This window comes from Chlorocebus sabaeus, chromosome 17 (assembly GCF_047675955.1).
Source record: "Chlorocebus sabaeus isolate Y175 chromosome 17, mChlSab1.0.hap1, whole genome shotgun sequence".
NCBI lineage: Eukaryota > Metazoa > Chordata > Mammalia > Primates > Cercopithecidae > Chlorocebus > Chlorocebus sabaeus.
In genome coordinates this window covers 31,236,294-31,254,059 of record NC_132920.1, presented here as the reverse complement: position 1 = coordinate 31,254,059, position 17,766 = coordinate 31,236,294, and the positions used below count along the sequence as shown (strand labels likewise).

The window sequence follows — 17,766 nt, the reverse complement described above, 5'->3', positions numbered from 1 at the left end:
TACATGGCAAAAGGGACATTACTCATGTAATGAAGATTAAGGACCTTAAAATAGGGAGATTCTCCTGGACTATTTGCATGGGCCCAATCAAATCACATGAGCCATTAAAAGCACAGAGTCTGCTCTGGCTGGAGTCAGAGATGGAGGGAAGAAGAGGAGACAAAGGAGAGGAAGCCAGAGGTTCCAAGCAGGGGCATTGGATGTGCCACAGGGGCCACGCGCAAGGACAAGACAAGACGCTAAGAGCTAAGTGTTGCTCTCAAATGACAGTCAGAAAAGAAACAGCGGCCTCACTCCTATCTGCAAGGAAGTGAATTCAGATAACAGCCTGAATAAACTTGGGAGTGGATTTTTCCCCAGAGTCTCCAGGAAGGAACACAGACCTGCCCATACCTTGATCTTAGCCCTATGAGACGGGACTTGCAACCCACACATCTGTGACGTGACAAAGAGGCGCTGCTTAAAGCCACTCGGCTTGTGGTAATTTTATGACAGCAATAGACACCCATACAGCAGAGAGGATGCCCTGACTCCCTGGCATCTGAGATCCTAAAACTCCTCTCCTCCATGACCTTCTCCTCTGCTGTGCCTGGGCCCTGTGCCCTTGTCATCTAGGCCTCATCATGGCCGAGAACCCCAGCATTTAAATACTCTCAATCTCACACTTCCCACTCTGACTGTCTTCCCACTCATCCCCTTTCAGGGTGGCCACAGGCTCTGAGGACACAGACACTATCATTTTATCATATGTTGTAATTTGATATCAGCGATGAATTCATTCTATATGTACCCGTTTTTCAGGCTTGGTGACCACCCTGTAGTACGTCAATTTCAGCAATCCTTTGACACCCCCGGCACCCCCCACCACGGGATTCTCAATCTAGTGATCCTGCCATCTACCCATTGTCCCTGAGCCTTGGGTGTCCTCCCCTTCCTCCTCACCCATTTTGAATTCTATGGTAGATAATTTCCATCCCTCCCTTGTCTCTCCCTTGCGTTGTCACACTTGCTCGGCAAAACTACACAGCTGGTGAATTCCACCTCTGTCTACATTCACCTGCCCCCATGAGATGCAGGAGGCTGGAGAGCAGCACACAGCACACTGACTGCTCTCTCTACCTTCACATCCCAAACCTCTTGGGGAGCCCCCACCACGTTCAGCAATTACCCTCTCCCTGCATAGCTCACCCTCAGCCTCCTCCTGGCCTGGGTGACACTTACACACCTTCTCTCTGCTCACACATCCAACTCTCCTTCCCCATTCTTACTTCCGCTGATGACCTTGCTTCCTACCTCACTGAGAGAAGTGAACACATTAGAAGACAATTTCACAGATTCCACCGCCATCAGCTCATGCATTTGCAGCTGTGCCACTTGATGGGCCTTCACCACATAGACAGTTGTTGTAGGTTAACCTAGTCCCGGCCAGAGCCAGTTCCTCTGCCGATGTCCAAACCGCATCCTATCTCATCTACTTAAAGATAATAATTCATCAGTCTATTATTTTTTTCTCTTTCATCATCATCATTTTTTCTGTCTCCACTGGACCACTGTGGCAGTCACAGGAATGCACATCTGAGGCCCTCAGCTAGAGGAAGTGTAACTGATGATGGTCCCAGCTATTCTAGCCTGAAACCTATTGCCACATTTGCTCTGAAACCATGTTCCCATAGGCTTCCTCCGGACAAGGCTGAGAACAGCAGGGAAATTAAGGCAGGACCTTTCCTCCAGTGAAGGCCGACTGAGCTCCAGGACTCCCTGATCCCCTTACTGAACTTCCCTTAGCTTGCAGTGGGTCCAGGGCGCTTCCAGCTGACTCTCCCTCCCTCTCTCCTTCACTGGAGTTTAGACTTGCATCACCCTCTGATGGCTCTCCCAGCGTTTTCTATCTTCCTCCCTCATTTCTGTCACAAGCATTTCCCCTAATAAATTCTTGCACATCTAATACTTTATTAGGGTCTTCTCTGGAGACGCTAACAAGAGTGGTATCAGGAGTGTTCCAAGAACACAGGCCAAAGCATGGGGATTTGGGATGAGCTCACCCACTGCCTGGCTGGCCAAGAGGATGCCATCTGGGTTGGTGGAGGACACAGAAAGTGCATAGAACAAGGTGCCGCCAAGCAACTGTGGATCTGCCCAGTGCTGACCTGAGAAGATGCCCTGGTTAGGGGAAGCTCTGGCGGGTGTGATGATAGAAGCCTCTGCACAGTAACGACAGGGTGAGAGGGAAACCTACAGAGACAGTGGAGTGGGCTGAATACTACTCGGCTGTGTTGGTGTCCTATAAAAGGAGAAAGAGAATTTGAGGATTGTTAACAGCAGTCGGTGGCTATGTGTGAGTGCCACTGCAGTGTCTCATGGACAGTCCTTTATCTCCTCTAGAGGAAGGGCAGGTAGCATGGAATAGCAGCTGAAGACATCATTGTGAGGGTCACAGCACTCCAGAGATGTTTGACACTCAACCAAGGCACGCCTGTTGTGGGAAAGTCAGTGCCCTGCTGGGGAAACCTGAGATTCTGCAAACTGGAACAGAGTTATCCGATGGGTGCCCCCCAGGACCCTCTGGGCATGCAGGTGAGGCTCGCCTTTCTCTGGTAATAGTTCCCACTTCCTATACTGGGAGATGCTGCAGAAATCTCACCCCTGTGATGCTGTGGGAACCCCTCTCAGGAGCTTTGCAGGAACCAGCCGGCATGGCCTTGTAGGAGCCCACGGAGCACTTCCGGGATTGGAATGTGAGGGTGTTTGATCAAAGCATCAGAATGTCAGGCTGGATGAATAAAAATCCTTTGACTTGAGGGTAGTTTCTCAGGACATGGGTTTATCAGGGACTCCAGGGCATGAGGCACACTCACTGCTGGGTGGCTCTATGTAGACTGGAAAAAGTAATGCCCAACTCTCAACAAGTTAACCATGACTTAGTTGCCCTGGAACATGCAGAGGATGAAATAAGAAGCCTGAGGAAAGTGGAGTGTGGATGGAGCCATTATGCGAGGCCAGAGGCCCATCAGGGTCATGTCCCACCAGAAGGCCCAGAGGGCACACCTTGTACCAGAGCCCTCATGAACGTGCTGGTAAGAGAGACCTGCATCACTAAGAAGCGTCGGGGTTCTGTCCTCTGTAGGATGGGGATGATGATAGGAAACGTGGTCCCAGAGTTGGGCTAATTACTATCTGTTGGGAGGGTGTGGCCCTGAAAAGATAGAGATGAAGTGGTGGCAGTGACCTGCAAAAGTCAGAGGGCACAGTTACCATGACAACCCCAACAGAGCAGCCAAGGTTGTGCTTGACCTGCAGGGATGTGGGGAAGGTTAATTGAGGGCAGTGTCTCAGATTCAGAACAGAAGGACAGCCAGCAAGGGTGCTGCTTGATATCTATGGAAAGAAAGCAAGAATTGAGGAGCAGGAGGCTGAGCGTGGTTGACACAATAAAAAATCATAATCCATTCTCAATGCCCAGACCTCAGCCAACTTTCAGATTCACATCCCAGTGACAGAGGAGGAGTCCATACCCGTAGGAGGAAGACCCTGGAACAGCATGGAAGTGTATGCTGACTCAGTTCCCTGAGCTCTTCTGCAAAGGAACCTACAGCCATTTACTCAGGAGACTGTACACTGGGCAAGGGAAATAAGCAGAATTTGGGGGAGGATTGACATTGGGTGTGAGCTGAAATTGATGCCCAGATTCCCACAGCACCATCATGTCCCATCACAGAGGGGCTTCCAGAGGCCGGGACACATTATAGCTCATAATCCCGTCGTCCCAGCCCTGCTTATTTCCTTATTTCCTGAGTGCATAATTGGTCTTGATGCACTGGCAGCTGGAGTCACCCCCACACTGGGTCCCTCGCCTGTGGAGTGAGGACTCTTATTGGGCTGAAGGCCAAAGGGAAGCCTCTGAAACTGCCCCCTTCTCAACTGAATCAGAAGTGATATCACATCCCAGGGCAGGTCTTGTGGAGGTTATTGCAGGTATTGTGGGGGTAGCACCACCATTAGAGAGCTGTAGGAAGTGGGGTGGTGTTGGGGTTGCCTGTTATCTCTGTGTATTCTGTCCTTGCTAAAGCCTGATGGTGTCTCAAGAATAAACAGGATTACTTCAGACTTGACCTAGTAGCAGTCTTGATTGCAGCTGCCATGCTGTCCGGATATCACTGCTAGTGGAGGTTAACAAGGCTGCAGGCCAATGTGTGCAGCCGGGGATTTGCTGAGTGCTTTCCTTTCCAATTAGAAAGTGGATATGGAAAACAAATTTACAAGAAAAAAACAAACAACCCCATCAAAAAGTGGGCAAAGGATATGAACAGACAGTTCTCAAAAGAATACATGCATACAGCCAACAGACACATGAAAAAATGCTCATCATCACTGGCCATCAGAGAAATGCAAATCAAAACCACCATGAGATACCATCTCACACCAGTTAGAATGGCGATCATTAAAAAGTCAGGAAACAACAGGTGCTGGAGAGGATGTGGAGAAATAGGAACACTTTTACACTGTTGGTGGGATTGTAAACTAGTTCAACCATTATGGAAAACAGTATGGCAATTCCTCAAGGATCTAGAACTAGATGTACCATATGACCCAGCCATCCCATTACTGGGTATATACCCAAAGGATTATAAATCATGCTGCTGTAAAGACACATGCACATGTATGTTTATTGCAGCACTATTCACAATAGCAAAGACTTGGAATCAACCCAAATGTCCATCAGTGACAGACTGGATTAAGAAAATGTGGCACATATACACCATGGAATACTATGCAGCCATAAAAAAGGATGAGTTTGTGTCCTTTGTAGGGACATGGATGCAGCTGGAAACCATCATTCTTAGCAAACTATCACAAGAACAGAAAACCAAACATCGCATGTTCTCGCTCATAGGTGGTAACTGAACAATGAGATCACTTGGACTTGGGAAGGGGAACATCACACACCGGGGCCTATCATGGGGAGGGGGGAGGGGGGAGGATTGCATTGGGAGTTATACCTGATGTAAATGACAAGTTGATGGGTGCCGACGAGTTGATGGGTGCAGCACAGCAACATGGCACAAGTATACATATGTAACAAACCTGCACGTTATGCACATGTACCCTAGAACTTAAAGTATAATGATAATAATAAATAAATTTTAAAAAAAGAAAAGAAAAAAAAAAGAAAGTGGATATGGAGTTATTTACATTCATATCATATTTATTTACAGTTTCCCTGAGTGCTATTAGAACTCTCCTGCCATCTATAACAGAGTCTTAAGTGATTCTGAACATTCTACAGAATATTCAATCTGTTCATTTCATTGGCAACATCATAGATTGGGATGGATGAGAAAGAAGGTGGAAAGTATGCTGGAGGCCTTGGTAAAACACATGCTCCCCAGAGAGAGGAGGACAAATCTTACAGAACTTCAGGAGTGGCCACTGCAGTGAAATTTTATGGGTGTGGTGGCTACGGGCATGCAGGGAAATTTCTTCCAAGTGAAAACAAAACAAAACAGAAAAAAAAAAAAAACCCGTTGTGTCTTTCATCTTCACTTGAAAAAAAAAGAAAGAGAGAAGCACACTGCCTGGTGAATCTCTTCGGGTTCTGACAACACTACATTCCATATCTAGGTATATCATTTTGGCCACATTTTTGGTGACATACGAGGATGCCAGCTTCAAGTAGGGCCCACACAGGAAAGGACCCTGCAGCAGATCCAGGCTGTGGTGCAGGCAGCCACCGTCCCTCAGTCCCGCTGGTGCTGGAGGTGGCAGGGGTGGGGCAAGATGCAGGATGGAGCTGAACCAAGCATGGGGGGAAAATCACAGTGGAGGGCTTTGGATTCTGGAGTAAGATCATGTCATCCACAGCAGAGACATATGCCTCCTTCTAGAAACACATTAGTGTTACTGGCCCTGATCAGATAGAATTCTTGCCCGTGGGACACCGAGAATCATGTGATTCCAACTGCTTATATGAATTGGCTTCTGTGTGATCTACAGAGTCGTAGATTGGATGGGCCCAACAGTGTCCATCATGAGATGGAAATGGTCCATGTGGATTGACCCTGAAGCCCAAGTGAACACCCCATCCACGCAGAAAATACCTGCCCATGAGGTGTCAGTGAGCAACCAAGCGGACAAATGGAAGTTAGCCAGCCTTCAGTGTGGGTCTCTCAGACCTGGCAGGGTGGGTGCGTGCATGCAGGAACCACACTAGCTCCCTTCACGTGCCCATCCTGCCAGGTCATTCGACTGCCTTGGCAGGTGCAAGTCAGTGCTGCTGGACCCATAGGTAGCCTCATATTTGGAGGCTACAATGGGCCCAGCACAGCACTGACTCCCACCAACCAAAGCTGATCCAGCTGCTGCTGCCTCTGAATATGCAGCTTGTCAGGATTAGAGGGCCATGATAGGCCCTGATGAGCCCTGCTAGGGCGCTATTTCTTTAGGTGATCAAATAGCCACTAAGTGACATATTGACCACACTGAGCCTGATCATGGAAGGGCCAGGGGTTCATCCTCACAGGGATAGACACTTCCTCCATGGGTAGGCTTGTTTTCCCCTATTCTCAGACTGTCCGCCAGCACCACTATCCAGGAGCTGCTGACATTCCTGATCCACAGGTTTGGAATTACTCTCAGCACAGTGTCTTCCTGGGGGACCCACCTCGCAGGGAAATGGAAGTAGGTGCAGCATGGGCCATGACCGGGGGATCCACTGATCCTATCACCATCTGCACCATGCAGGGGCTGCAGGCCACACAGAACCATGGACAGGCCTTCAACAGGCACAACTCAGAACCAGCCTGGAGGAAACACTGAGGAATGTTTCTTGTGAGGGACTGTCTTGTGAGGGACCGAGATGCAGGATTTCTTCACGCTTCCCCTTTGTGACTTCAAGAGCCTCTGGCTTCCCTTTCTGCAAAGGCATCTAAATGTGTCTGCGTCCGTGTTAGCCTAATGTGAGGAGGTGGGGAGACCAGCTCTCCCCCGTGTCTATCATGACTCCCTTCCGTATGCTGAATTAGCTGACTTTACAAAAAGAAAATGACCATCAATAATGTGAATGGGCCTCATCCAATTAGTAGAAGACTCTGGAAGCCAGAAACTTAGGTTTCTCAGAGAAGAAGATATTCTGCCTCAGGACTAGAACATGTTCTTTCTGCGTTTTCAGTCTGCTAGCTTATCCTACAGATTTTCATACGTACCTCCCTAATAATCACATGAATAAATAGCATCATATGAATACAAATACACACACACACACACACCCCCTATGGGTTCTGCTTCTCTGAAGAATCCAGACTGAGAGAGACTGTGGTATGAAGAGTGGTTCTAGAGGAATATTATTAATATTTTAATAATATTAAAAATTTTATAGCTAACCATAAAAAATACTTTATTAAAATGTTGAAATGTATATAACCATAATTATAAATAGCAAATTAAGAATTAAATTGGCAAATAAGAAAAGAATTGTTTTCTTTTCCTTATACAGGACAAGCAACAGTAATTTGAATCTTCCGCACTTTCAGCCACCGTTTGCCCTAGGTGTCCTTCACTTAAGTTTCTGGCTTGTGTTTTTGGAGTGAAAATTCACATGGATACTAAGAAGCAACTCTAATAATGTGAATCAGGTATCAAAAACGCCTTATGGCATGTTAACATGTGATGATGGTTCATATACATTCCAACATCTCACAACAGGCAAGCATTATTTCCAGAGGAAAATTAAATCACTTTTGTACCTGCTAGTGAATGTTGTACAAATGAACACTGAAGATGTAAGGTATTGTTCTGCTCTGGAGCAGTACTTCTGTGGCTACAGCAAACTGTGCAAAGGCTTTCTTTAATTATATATATATTTTATTTTATATACAGAAATATTATACATATACACACTCCCTGAAACTGAACGTTGAAAAAACAAAAAATACAAATATATATTCTGTGATACTTCAATCACTTCACTCCACTGATCATTTTCTTGGGCACAGAACTGAAACTATCACTCAATAATGTGTTTATACACCTTGCTGTGATTCAAATGGTTATGAACGAACAACCATTTGTTCCGTTTTCTGTTGCCGCTATAACATGGTTATTTGTCCCTGATCTAACAACTCCTTCTCCAGCTCCACTCTCTGGCCACTGAAATTAACGGTCCAGGTGGTCTTTTGAGTCACTGGGTGGTTTGACAGGACAAGGTTGATTTGAGCTAATACTTCTGGCATGTCCATTTTGATTTGTAACAGAAGTTTTTCTGGATTCATCACCTACAAGGTGAGCTGGAAAACTGCAACCATCACCCGCGCTTGTAAATACGGGAGATAGCCAGGATTTTTCTTCATGGCCAAACACTTGTCTCCAATTTTTACTATTGTCCTGTTTTTTTAAACCAACACAGCGGTAGTAGCTGAAAAGAGAGAGAACACTGAAAAAGAACTTTGTAGGCACAAAGAAAAGGAAAAGTATGTGGAGCTTTGCTGTGTATCTGTCAGTTCATTCTACTCCACTAGAACACGGTGTTCTCGGGACTTGATGTCCTGCAGGCCACCAGCTGAGGGCAGCGAGCACCCTGAGAGTGGCCTGGACTCCCCTCTTGGAGTGTAATCGCACAGCCATAGCATCTGCATGTGAAGCCGTCCTGCACTTCTGAAACCGTCTCTCTTGGTCATGGTGGCTACTGTGACATTGTCCTTTCTTCCGTTTTCCTTTCTTCCTCTGTCTTGTTGCTGGGGATAACTTTATCCCTGCTGGAATTATGTCCCGAAGAGCTGAGAATGACCCATCCTAGCTGACATCCTCCCTGGTCGGCCTTGGGTCACTGTCGAAGTGCTGCCCGTGGCAGAAGGTTCTGGGAATGAGCGGCAGTGCCTCATGGAGCTGTCCCTGTGAGAGTGGCCCGCAGGTGTTTGTACCTGTGGCATTTTCACAACTCTTTCCAAGACTCAAGACATTCTTGAGTCTTGTGGGAGGAGAGCAGGTCTGGGTCCTCACCTGTGTCCCCCATCTCTCATCTGGATGGCTATGGGGCCGACATTGTCGGAAATGAGAAACGCTGCCCCTTCACAAGGCACTAGCTAGTTTTTCTCTTCTGGAAGGCGGCAGCACAATGCTCAGGCAGAGATGGACACAGGAGTCAGCATCCTAAAGTAAAACATGTGATTCTAATCGAAATACCTGAGCTTTTCAATGTGAATGAACAGGACCTTCACCCTCTGGCAACCGTGTATTTCTCCTTGAGATGTGACAAGAAAGAAAGGAAGGAAGGAAGGAAGGAAGGAAGGAAGGAAGGAAGGAAGGAAGGAAGGAAGGAAGGAGGGAGGGAGGGAGGGAGGGAGGGAGGGAGGGAGGGAAGGAAGGAAGGAAGGAAGGAAAGAGAGAGAAAGAAAGAAAAAACTAGGAGAAGGTGTGGTGGCTGGGGTGTGGGGAGCTGGGACCCTGGCCCTGTGCAGGTGAGTTACCAGGTGCTTCTGGGGAGGCCGCCACCATCCTGGGCTCTGGCAGGTTGGGGCACCACAGAGCCAGTCTTCCTGACAATGTAGTCTGTCCCAGTAGCTCAGCAGAAGCCACAGGGCCCAGATTAGTTTTGTGTTGACAGAAAATTTTAAAGTGTTATGTAACATAATTTTACGCTTTTTGAGGAGGCAAATAAGTCTCTCTGGCTCAGCTGCTACTCATGGCGTCTCTCTAATGTGCTTGAAGACGGTCAGATCTGTGGGGTTCCACCCTCAGCGAAGACCTGCGCTTCCCTGCTGGGTGGTTTTCTGGTGTCTTTGCTGTTGGTTGCCCCTGTGACTGGTGACCTCACGCCCTCTGGTGGACGCCATGCTCTCTTGCTCATTGAGGGTTGGAAAACTGGAAAATTACGCTCGATGAGGATAGGCGGTAACATTGGTTCTGTGTGGTGCTGTCATCACCCGCACTTGAAGGGGAAGTCGTGTTTCAGAAAGCACAAAACGTGGCCTCATCCCTTGGCTGCCAAGTGGCTGCCAGCGGCCTAGTGGCCATGTGAGCCCGAGTGGATGAAACTGTGATGCAGGACAGGGTGGATTCAAGGGCCCCTTCCCAGCTCAGGGATTGACTGCAGGGCTGGTGGTAACCAGGGCTGAGAGGAACCTGGAGACACGCTGGGGCGGGGCCGGGTGAGAGCCTGGAGAGAGCCTCCACCGGTCCTCACAGGGCCTGGGGGAGACATACTGAGGAGGAGGCACCTGCCCCTCCACTGTGCCTCACCATTGTCCCCCAGCCACACTGGCATCCCTGGTGTCCACCAGGCACTTTTCACGTGTCTCTTCCTTAACCTTCAGAACCTCTCCGTGAGGTCCATATTGGATTTGCATTTCCAGAGTTGGGGGAAGATTCTGAGCCTGGGAGACTCCATAGGGCGGGGTCCACACTCTATGACCGACGCCACAGTTGAGCCACAGCAGCTTGGACTTCGGACCCCAGAGTGTTCTGAGCTCTGAGTTGTTCTGGGCTGCCGGTGCCCTGTGCCAGTTGCACTGAGGCAGCCGTGTGCCTACTGGTCCTACAGGATTTGCCACCTGAAACCAGAAGCAGATCAGGATTTCCCAAATTGTCTCTAGCCCTGATGGGTGACATCTCCACTGTTTTAATAAGGCAATAATTGCAGCTACCACTTCTGTGGTGGGTGCTGCCATGTGTCAGGCATCTTTCTGGGTACTTGGCATATGTGAACACACACATTTACAATGGAAGCTCATGAAGCACAGAGAGGTTAAGTGACTTGGTCAAGGTCACACAGCAGTAAGTAGTGGAGCTGGAATTTGAGCTGAGACAGTCTGCTCAAGGGCTCAGGCCCTCAGTGCTGGCATCATGTCACATACAGTGAGATGACTGGAGGTGGGAAGAAAGTGGGGTGTGTTGATTACATGGAGTACACATGGCCTTTGTAGTAAGCTGGAGCCTGTGGCCACCCAAAGGGGGATTTGTGCATGAGCCGAGGACAGGTTTCTAATGTGCCAGATGGGGTGAGTAGGAGGTTATGCACCTGTGTCATCAGCCTTGTCCTCCCCGTCTTTGTCATCTGAAGATCGAGCATCTGTCATGTGCACACTGAGTGGCACCACTCCTGCTGGGTGAGTCGCTGCAGCTGCAGGCCCCCAGGATCCTCATGAGAGGCAGTCAGCACCTGCAGCTGCTGGGGCTCCACCAGGACGCATTTTGAGGACACCAGCTCTGCACCATCCTTGGCCCAGACAGTGGGCCCCATGGGACCACCTTCAGGCAGGGAGCAACTCAGCCCTGCGGTGTCCCTGATGCCAAAGAACAACTGCTCCTGCTGGTTTCAAGACCTCAGCGGGAGGCTGCAGCAGGCCTTGAGTGAGGGAGGATCGGCTCCCAGAGCCTGGGATCCTGCCAGACAACACTCAAACCAGGGACTGGTAAATAATCCCCAAAAGGACCCGGGGCAACATTTTCAACTTTGCCAACCACTCTCTGTAGCAAAGACTTAACTCCGTCCTTGTAGCATGAAGCAGCCTTCCATAGACATCCTGCTGGTCTCCCCCAGACAGGCTGCTCTCAGTCCTAGGAGATCTGAAGTAGAGCCTGAATGGCCACAGCCATGCAAAGCACTAGGGTGCAGGCCAGGGTGTCTGTGGCAGGGGCTGGGGCTGCAGTTTGTCAGGCAGCGTGAACAGGCATGCTGCTCCCCACAGTTTAGCTTGGCACTAGCAAGAGGAGAGTGTCCCTTAGAAGCCTGGGGGCCACTGGAGCCCGACTCAGTGTGTGCAACTCCTGAATGGGCTTGGTGCCCATAAACCCAGCACCACTGTGGACTGCTGACCCACCAGGGCACAGTGCACCCCAGCTGAGCCAGCTGTCCTTGACCCACCAGGCCTCAGACCATGCCCAGCCCAGCTTACTGGGGCACAGGGACACTGGAACAGAATTTTAAGAATGAGTTCACTGAATTTGGTGGGGGGATTTCTTGAATTGTTTCTCTAATCTCTTTGGATTTAAAGGCACAAATGACTCTATTTCCAGTAGTGCAGAGAGTGTGACTACTCAGAATATCACCACTGGATAGACCTAATCAAATACTTATAAGATCTGGGTGATCATGTATTTGACTCCTTAGAAGACTTTGTTAAACTAGCAAGTATAAGGTGATTGGCTGATTTTTGCCAGTAGTGCTGGACAAAATGGGGAAAAAAGATGAACTCAAGGCTGCAAACTTCTAACTCATGAGCCACGTAAGTCACCGAAAAGTTTCTATTTCCTTTGAATGAAATCCTAATCTCCTGTAGCTGCAGGGCTGAACTTTCTGAAAAATAACCACAGAGTCTCATTCTGTGGGTGGCTAAATTACAACACAAAACAAATCCCAGACTCAAAGAATGTCTGTTATTTAAGTGAAGTCATTGACTGGGAATAAATGGGATCCTGAAAATCAGAATGGGGACATCTGGGCAGATCCTGATGAAACTAAAGACACTGAGCTCCTAAATTCCTCTGAAAATTATTTGCCAGTTACATTAAACCACATTTGGGGAAATTAATCCAGTTTTCCCTAATGAAAAAGTACTGGTCTTCTTTGAGGTAGTTGCCCTCAAGACTCTGTGATTCTACTCCACATTTACCCCCAACACCCCTCTGTGATTCCAGATCCATAAATAGCCTTGAGTCCTAGCATGTCCTGAAAGGTGTGGTGGAATGTGTCAGTAAGATGATTTAGAGAGGCAATGTGACAATGTGATGAAAATAATTAAAAATGTTTAAAAGTCTGTCTTAATATGTATCGTTTGAGTAGCTTATGAATTTTCTAAAATTCTAAACATAGAAGAATCTCTCTATATAAAGATGCTTGTCAAAACATTATTTACAAGACAAAACGAAAGCAGGTGGATCCAAAAGAAGTTGGGTTACATCTTCTTATCTGAAGTGGGATGCAGCTTGTAAAATGTATAAACTTTATGCAAAGTTTATAACATGGAAAACTACTTGTATAATAATACATTCAAAAAGCAACATCCAAGATAACCCATAACATATGAATGCAACTTTGTAAAATGACAGCATATACAAATATATATATATATAGAAAATAACAAAATGAAAATGAGCACCACTGCGCAAGACAGCTCCGGGGAACACCATTTGCACTGCAGTCTACAAAGTTTCAACAATATAATAGCAGTGATTTTTTAAAGAAAGGCGTAGGTGATATTTCTGTCTGTGCATTTTAAAGTCTTCTGTGATCAAATAGGGTTTCACTTTTCCAATATAAAAACATATATTTTAACATTTAAAATAAAACATTTGAAGTAAAACAACAATGAAATGAGGCCAGACATGGTGGCATGCACCTGTAGTCCCAGCTACTCAGGAGGCTGAGACAGGAACATTGATAGAGCCCAGAAGTTCAAGGATGTAGGACACTATGATCACAGCTGTGAATAGTCACTGCACTCCAGCCTGGGCAACATATCAAGACCTTATCTCAGTAACAATAATAATAATAATAATAATAATAATAATAATAATAATCACAATCTTCTTTCTGCCTCAAGCTAAAGCTGCTTTCTCATTTGAACCCAAAGGGCAGAAATGCTTACTGAGTGCTCCACCAGAGAAAAGAAATGAGTTCTTCCTTCACAATCCGTGATCCAATTTTTGGTTATAGAGTTCAGCTGAGCAATAAAGGCAACACTAGGAACACCATCAATATATAGATTATTGATTGTCATGTATGTGTTTGTGTATAAATGTGTGCCCCTGAAAGAGGGAGATGGATTCTTCCATTTCATAGACGAAAATCTGAGTCCCTGTGAACTTTGAGGCTTGTTCTGGGTTCACTGAATGTAAACCTTGAGAATTGGGAGACATTCAGCCTCCTGCAGAGCCCACCTAGGCATGAGCCAAACCAGTGGAGACTCCTCAACAGCAAGAAGGGCAACTGAGATCCAGGAATGTCCACACTTGTAGAGGGTCCATGTCCAGCGGAATACAACTAAAGGATGGGCAGAGGGTAGAGTCTAGCTGTTTCCTTCAGCTGGGGGTGGCAGATGTGTGGGTTAGTCAGCTACCCACGAGGTGTATCATATTCCTAGGGCTGTCTTTCATTCCTCTGCTGAGAACTCCATCCTGCACAGACAAAAACCATATATTCACTGGTAAGCAGGATCCCTTTTAGAAATGCAAACATAACTTCCCTAACATTAAAGTCAAACATTCTTTCTCCCAGTGAATCATCTTATTTGGATAATCTCGTAACTTCCCCTGAAGTTAGCCCGAGTTGCATCTGAGCATTTGGATCCAAGACAGAAAGTCAGTTTGGGGTTTGGACCTGGCTGATCTTGGACCGTGTTCTGAAAAGGAAACTTTCTACTTGCAGAAGAGTAAGGGTGAGCTCTGAATAGGAGATGAAATCATGAGGGGAAAAGACAGATGGGCAGATTCCCAAGCAAACTTGGAATATGTTTGCCAGCCTCTTTTCAGTTGTGATAAAATACACATCAACACAAAATTTGCCATTGTAGCCATTTAAGTGTACAATGCAGTAACATTTAGTACGTGCACAACGTTATGCAGCCATCATCACTATCAAGTTCCAAAGCATTTTCACCACCCTAGCAGGAAACTCTGTACCTGTTAAGCAGTTACCTTCCACTCTCCCCTGCCACCAGCCCCTGGCACCATTAACCCAGGTTCTGTCTCTCTAGATTTGCTTCTTCTGAATATTTTATTAAAATGGAATCATACGATATATGGCCTTTTGTGACTGGCTTCTTTCATTTGACATGTTTTCAAGATTCATCCAAGTTGTAGCATGTATCAGTACATTATTCCTTTTATGGTCAAATAATATTCCATTGCAGAATAGATTACATGTTGTTTATCCATTCATCAGTTGATGGGCATTTTATATTAAACTAAATAGAGAAAAACAAAAGAGGAGTTACAAATTATCACCTCCCAAAAAATACTTGCTTTTCTATTTACCTATGAAGTTACTCTTAGCTGTGTACTTCTTTGCTTCATATGGCTTCAAGTTGCTATCTAACGTCCTTTTCTTTCAGTGTGAAGCATTCCTTTCAGCATTAATTGTAGAATAGGTTTACCAGAGACAAATGCCATCCGTTTTTATTTACCTGTGCATGTCTGAATTTCTCCATTATTTCTGACAGAGAGTTTTGCCAAATATGCAACTGTCAGTTGAGACACGTTGTTTTTTTCTTTCTGAACTTTAAGTTTGTCATGCCAATGTCTTCTGAACTCCATGGTTGCTGGAGAAGATTTGGTGGTTAATCTCATGGAGGATCCTTGTACTATATGAGTCCCTTCTCTTGTTGTTTTCAAGATGCTCTGTTTGTCTTTGACTTTTGACAATTTCATTATAATGTCTCTCAGTGTGGACATCTTTGAATAACTGCTACTTTAAATGTTTCAGTGTGTTGGATACCCAGATTCATGTTTTTAATAAAATTTCAGAAGTTTGGGGTCATGAATTCTTCAAATACTCTTTCTCCCCTCTTCTTCCTTCTCTCTTTTGGGGACTCCCAAAATGCATATACTTGATGTTGTCTCTCAGATCTCTTCTGTTCATTTTTCTTCATACTTTTTCCCTTCTGCTCCTCAAATGGGCAATTTCAATTGGTCTATGTTTGAGCTTACTGATTCTACATTCTACAAACTAAAATCTGCTCTTAAAGTCCTCCAGTGAATTTTCCATTTTGCTTTCAGCTCCAGATTTCCATTTGCTTCCTTTTCACAATTATTTGTTGATTTCTGCTATTTAGTGAAATGTAGTTCTTCTGATTTCCTTTAGTTATTTGTCCATGGTTTCCTTTAGCTCTTTGACTATGTTTAAAACAGTTGATTCAAAGTCTTTGTCTAGTAAGTCAGTCCATTCTTCTTCAGGAACAATTTCTTTCCATTGCTTTTCCTGTGAATGAGTCATACTTTCATACATGCATAATTCATGTTTTTTGAAGTTGAAAACCAGACATTTTCAATATTATAATGCGGTAACTGTGAACATTACATTTTCTAAACTATTTTTGTATAGACTGTATTGTTTATTGTATATGGTCACTGAAGTCTCATAGTTGTAGATGTGTGGTCTTATTTCTGAGTTCTCTATTCTATTCCATTGGTCCATGCATCTGTTTTTGTACCAGTACCATACTGTTTTGGTTACTGTAGCCTTGTAGTATAGTTTGAAGTCAAGTAGCATGATGCCTCTAGCTTTGTTCTTTTTGCTTAAGATTGTCTTGACTATAAAGCTCTTTTTGGTTCTATATGAATTTTAAAATCATTTCTTCTAATTCTGTGAAAAATGTCGATGGTAGTTTAATGAAAATAGCATTGAATCTATAAATTACTTTGAGCAGTATGACCATTTTCATGATATTGATTCTTTCTATCCATGAGCATGGAGTGTTTTTCCATTTGTTTGTATCCTCTCTGATTTACTTGAGCAGCAGTTTATAGTTCTCCTTGAAGAGATCCTTCAATTCCTTTGTGAACTGTATTCCGAGGCATCTTATTCTGTTTGTAGCAATTATGAATAGAAGTTTATTCACAATTTGACTCTCTGCTTGTCTATTGTTGTTGTATAGGAATGCTTGTGACTTCTGCACATTGATTTGGTATTCTGAGACTTTACTGAAGTTGCTTATCAGCTTAAGAAACTTTTCAGCTAAAACAATGGGGTTTTCTAGATATAGGATCATGTCATTTGCAAACAAAGACAATTTGACTTCCTCTCTTCCTATTGAATATCCTTTCTTTCTCTTACCTGATTGCCCTGACCAGAACTTCCAATACTGTGTTGAATAGGACTGGTAAGAGAGGGCAGCCTTGCCTTGTGCAGGTGTTAAAGGGGAATGCTTCCAACTTTTTCCCATTCAGTATGATACTGGTTGTAAGTCTGTCATACACGACTTTTATTATTTTGAGGTATGTTCCTTCAATACCTAGTTTACTGAGAGTTTAAAAATATGGAATGCTTCATGAATTTGCATGTCACCCTTGTGCAGGGGCCATGCTGATCTGCTCAGTATCTTTCCAATTTTAACATATGTGCTGCCAAAGCGAGTACTGACCACAAGTTCTTAGAAGTGGAGATAAGTGAAGAACTGTGGGTGAGATGGAGTGTTGAATTTCATCTGCAGTAATTTCTGCATCTAACAAAATGTGATTATCTCTGTCTTTTATTCTTTAATTAAGTGGTAAAATGCATTACAGATTTAAAGTTTAAATATTCTTGTATCCTGGGGATGAATAATCTGGGCAGGATATTTAATTTATTTATAGCTCATTGGTGGACACAGTCTAGTATTGTTTTTCTCAGTATTTTTACCTCTAATTGCTTCGAAGTGATTATCCTATCATGCTTTTCTCTTATGTATTCCTTGCTGGCTTTAGAATCCATGTTATTTATACATAAACAATAATGAGTTTGCTGATTTTCTCTATGTTTCCTCATACTCTTGAGTATTATGTATAAATTCAGTAACCTTCTTCGGAGTTTCGATAGAAGTCATCTGTAAAACAGTCTGGATATGCCTGAAGGGAAATAAAGTTTTACAACCGTTTTAACTTCTTTACTTGTAATAAGTTCTCCCCATTGACATAATCTTGTTCATAGTCTCAAAATTATTTAAACCTCTACTATATCTTTAGTGGCATGTTTATCTATCGTAATGTTATTTTATTCTTAATTACCATTGCCTGTTTCATTTCTCCATCCAAAAAAACAACAGCTGCTTTTGGTTGGCTGGGCCCTCAGCAGTGATAGCT

At 44.9% G+C, this 17,766-nt stretch overlaps 1 non-coding gene across 1 annotated transcript; it reads right to left on the bottom strand.

Annotated features, from left to right (window-relative positions):
- Positions 1-16,958: 16,958 nt before the first annotated feature.
- Positions 16,959-17,065, bottom strand: LOC119622869 (U6 spliceosomal RNA). Its single transcript, XR_005239418.2, has one exon. It is a non-coding gene; the product is annotated as a U6 spliceosomal RNA (small nuclear RNA).
- Between the last annotated feature and the right edge of the window lie 701 nt (positions 17,066-17,766).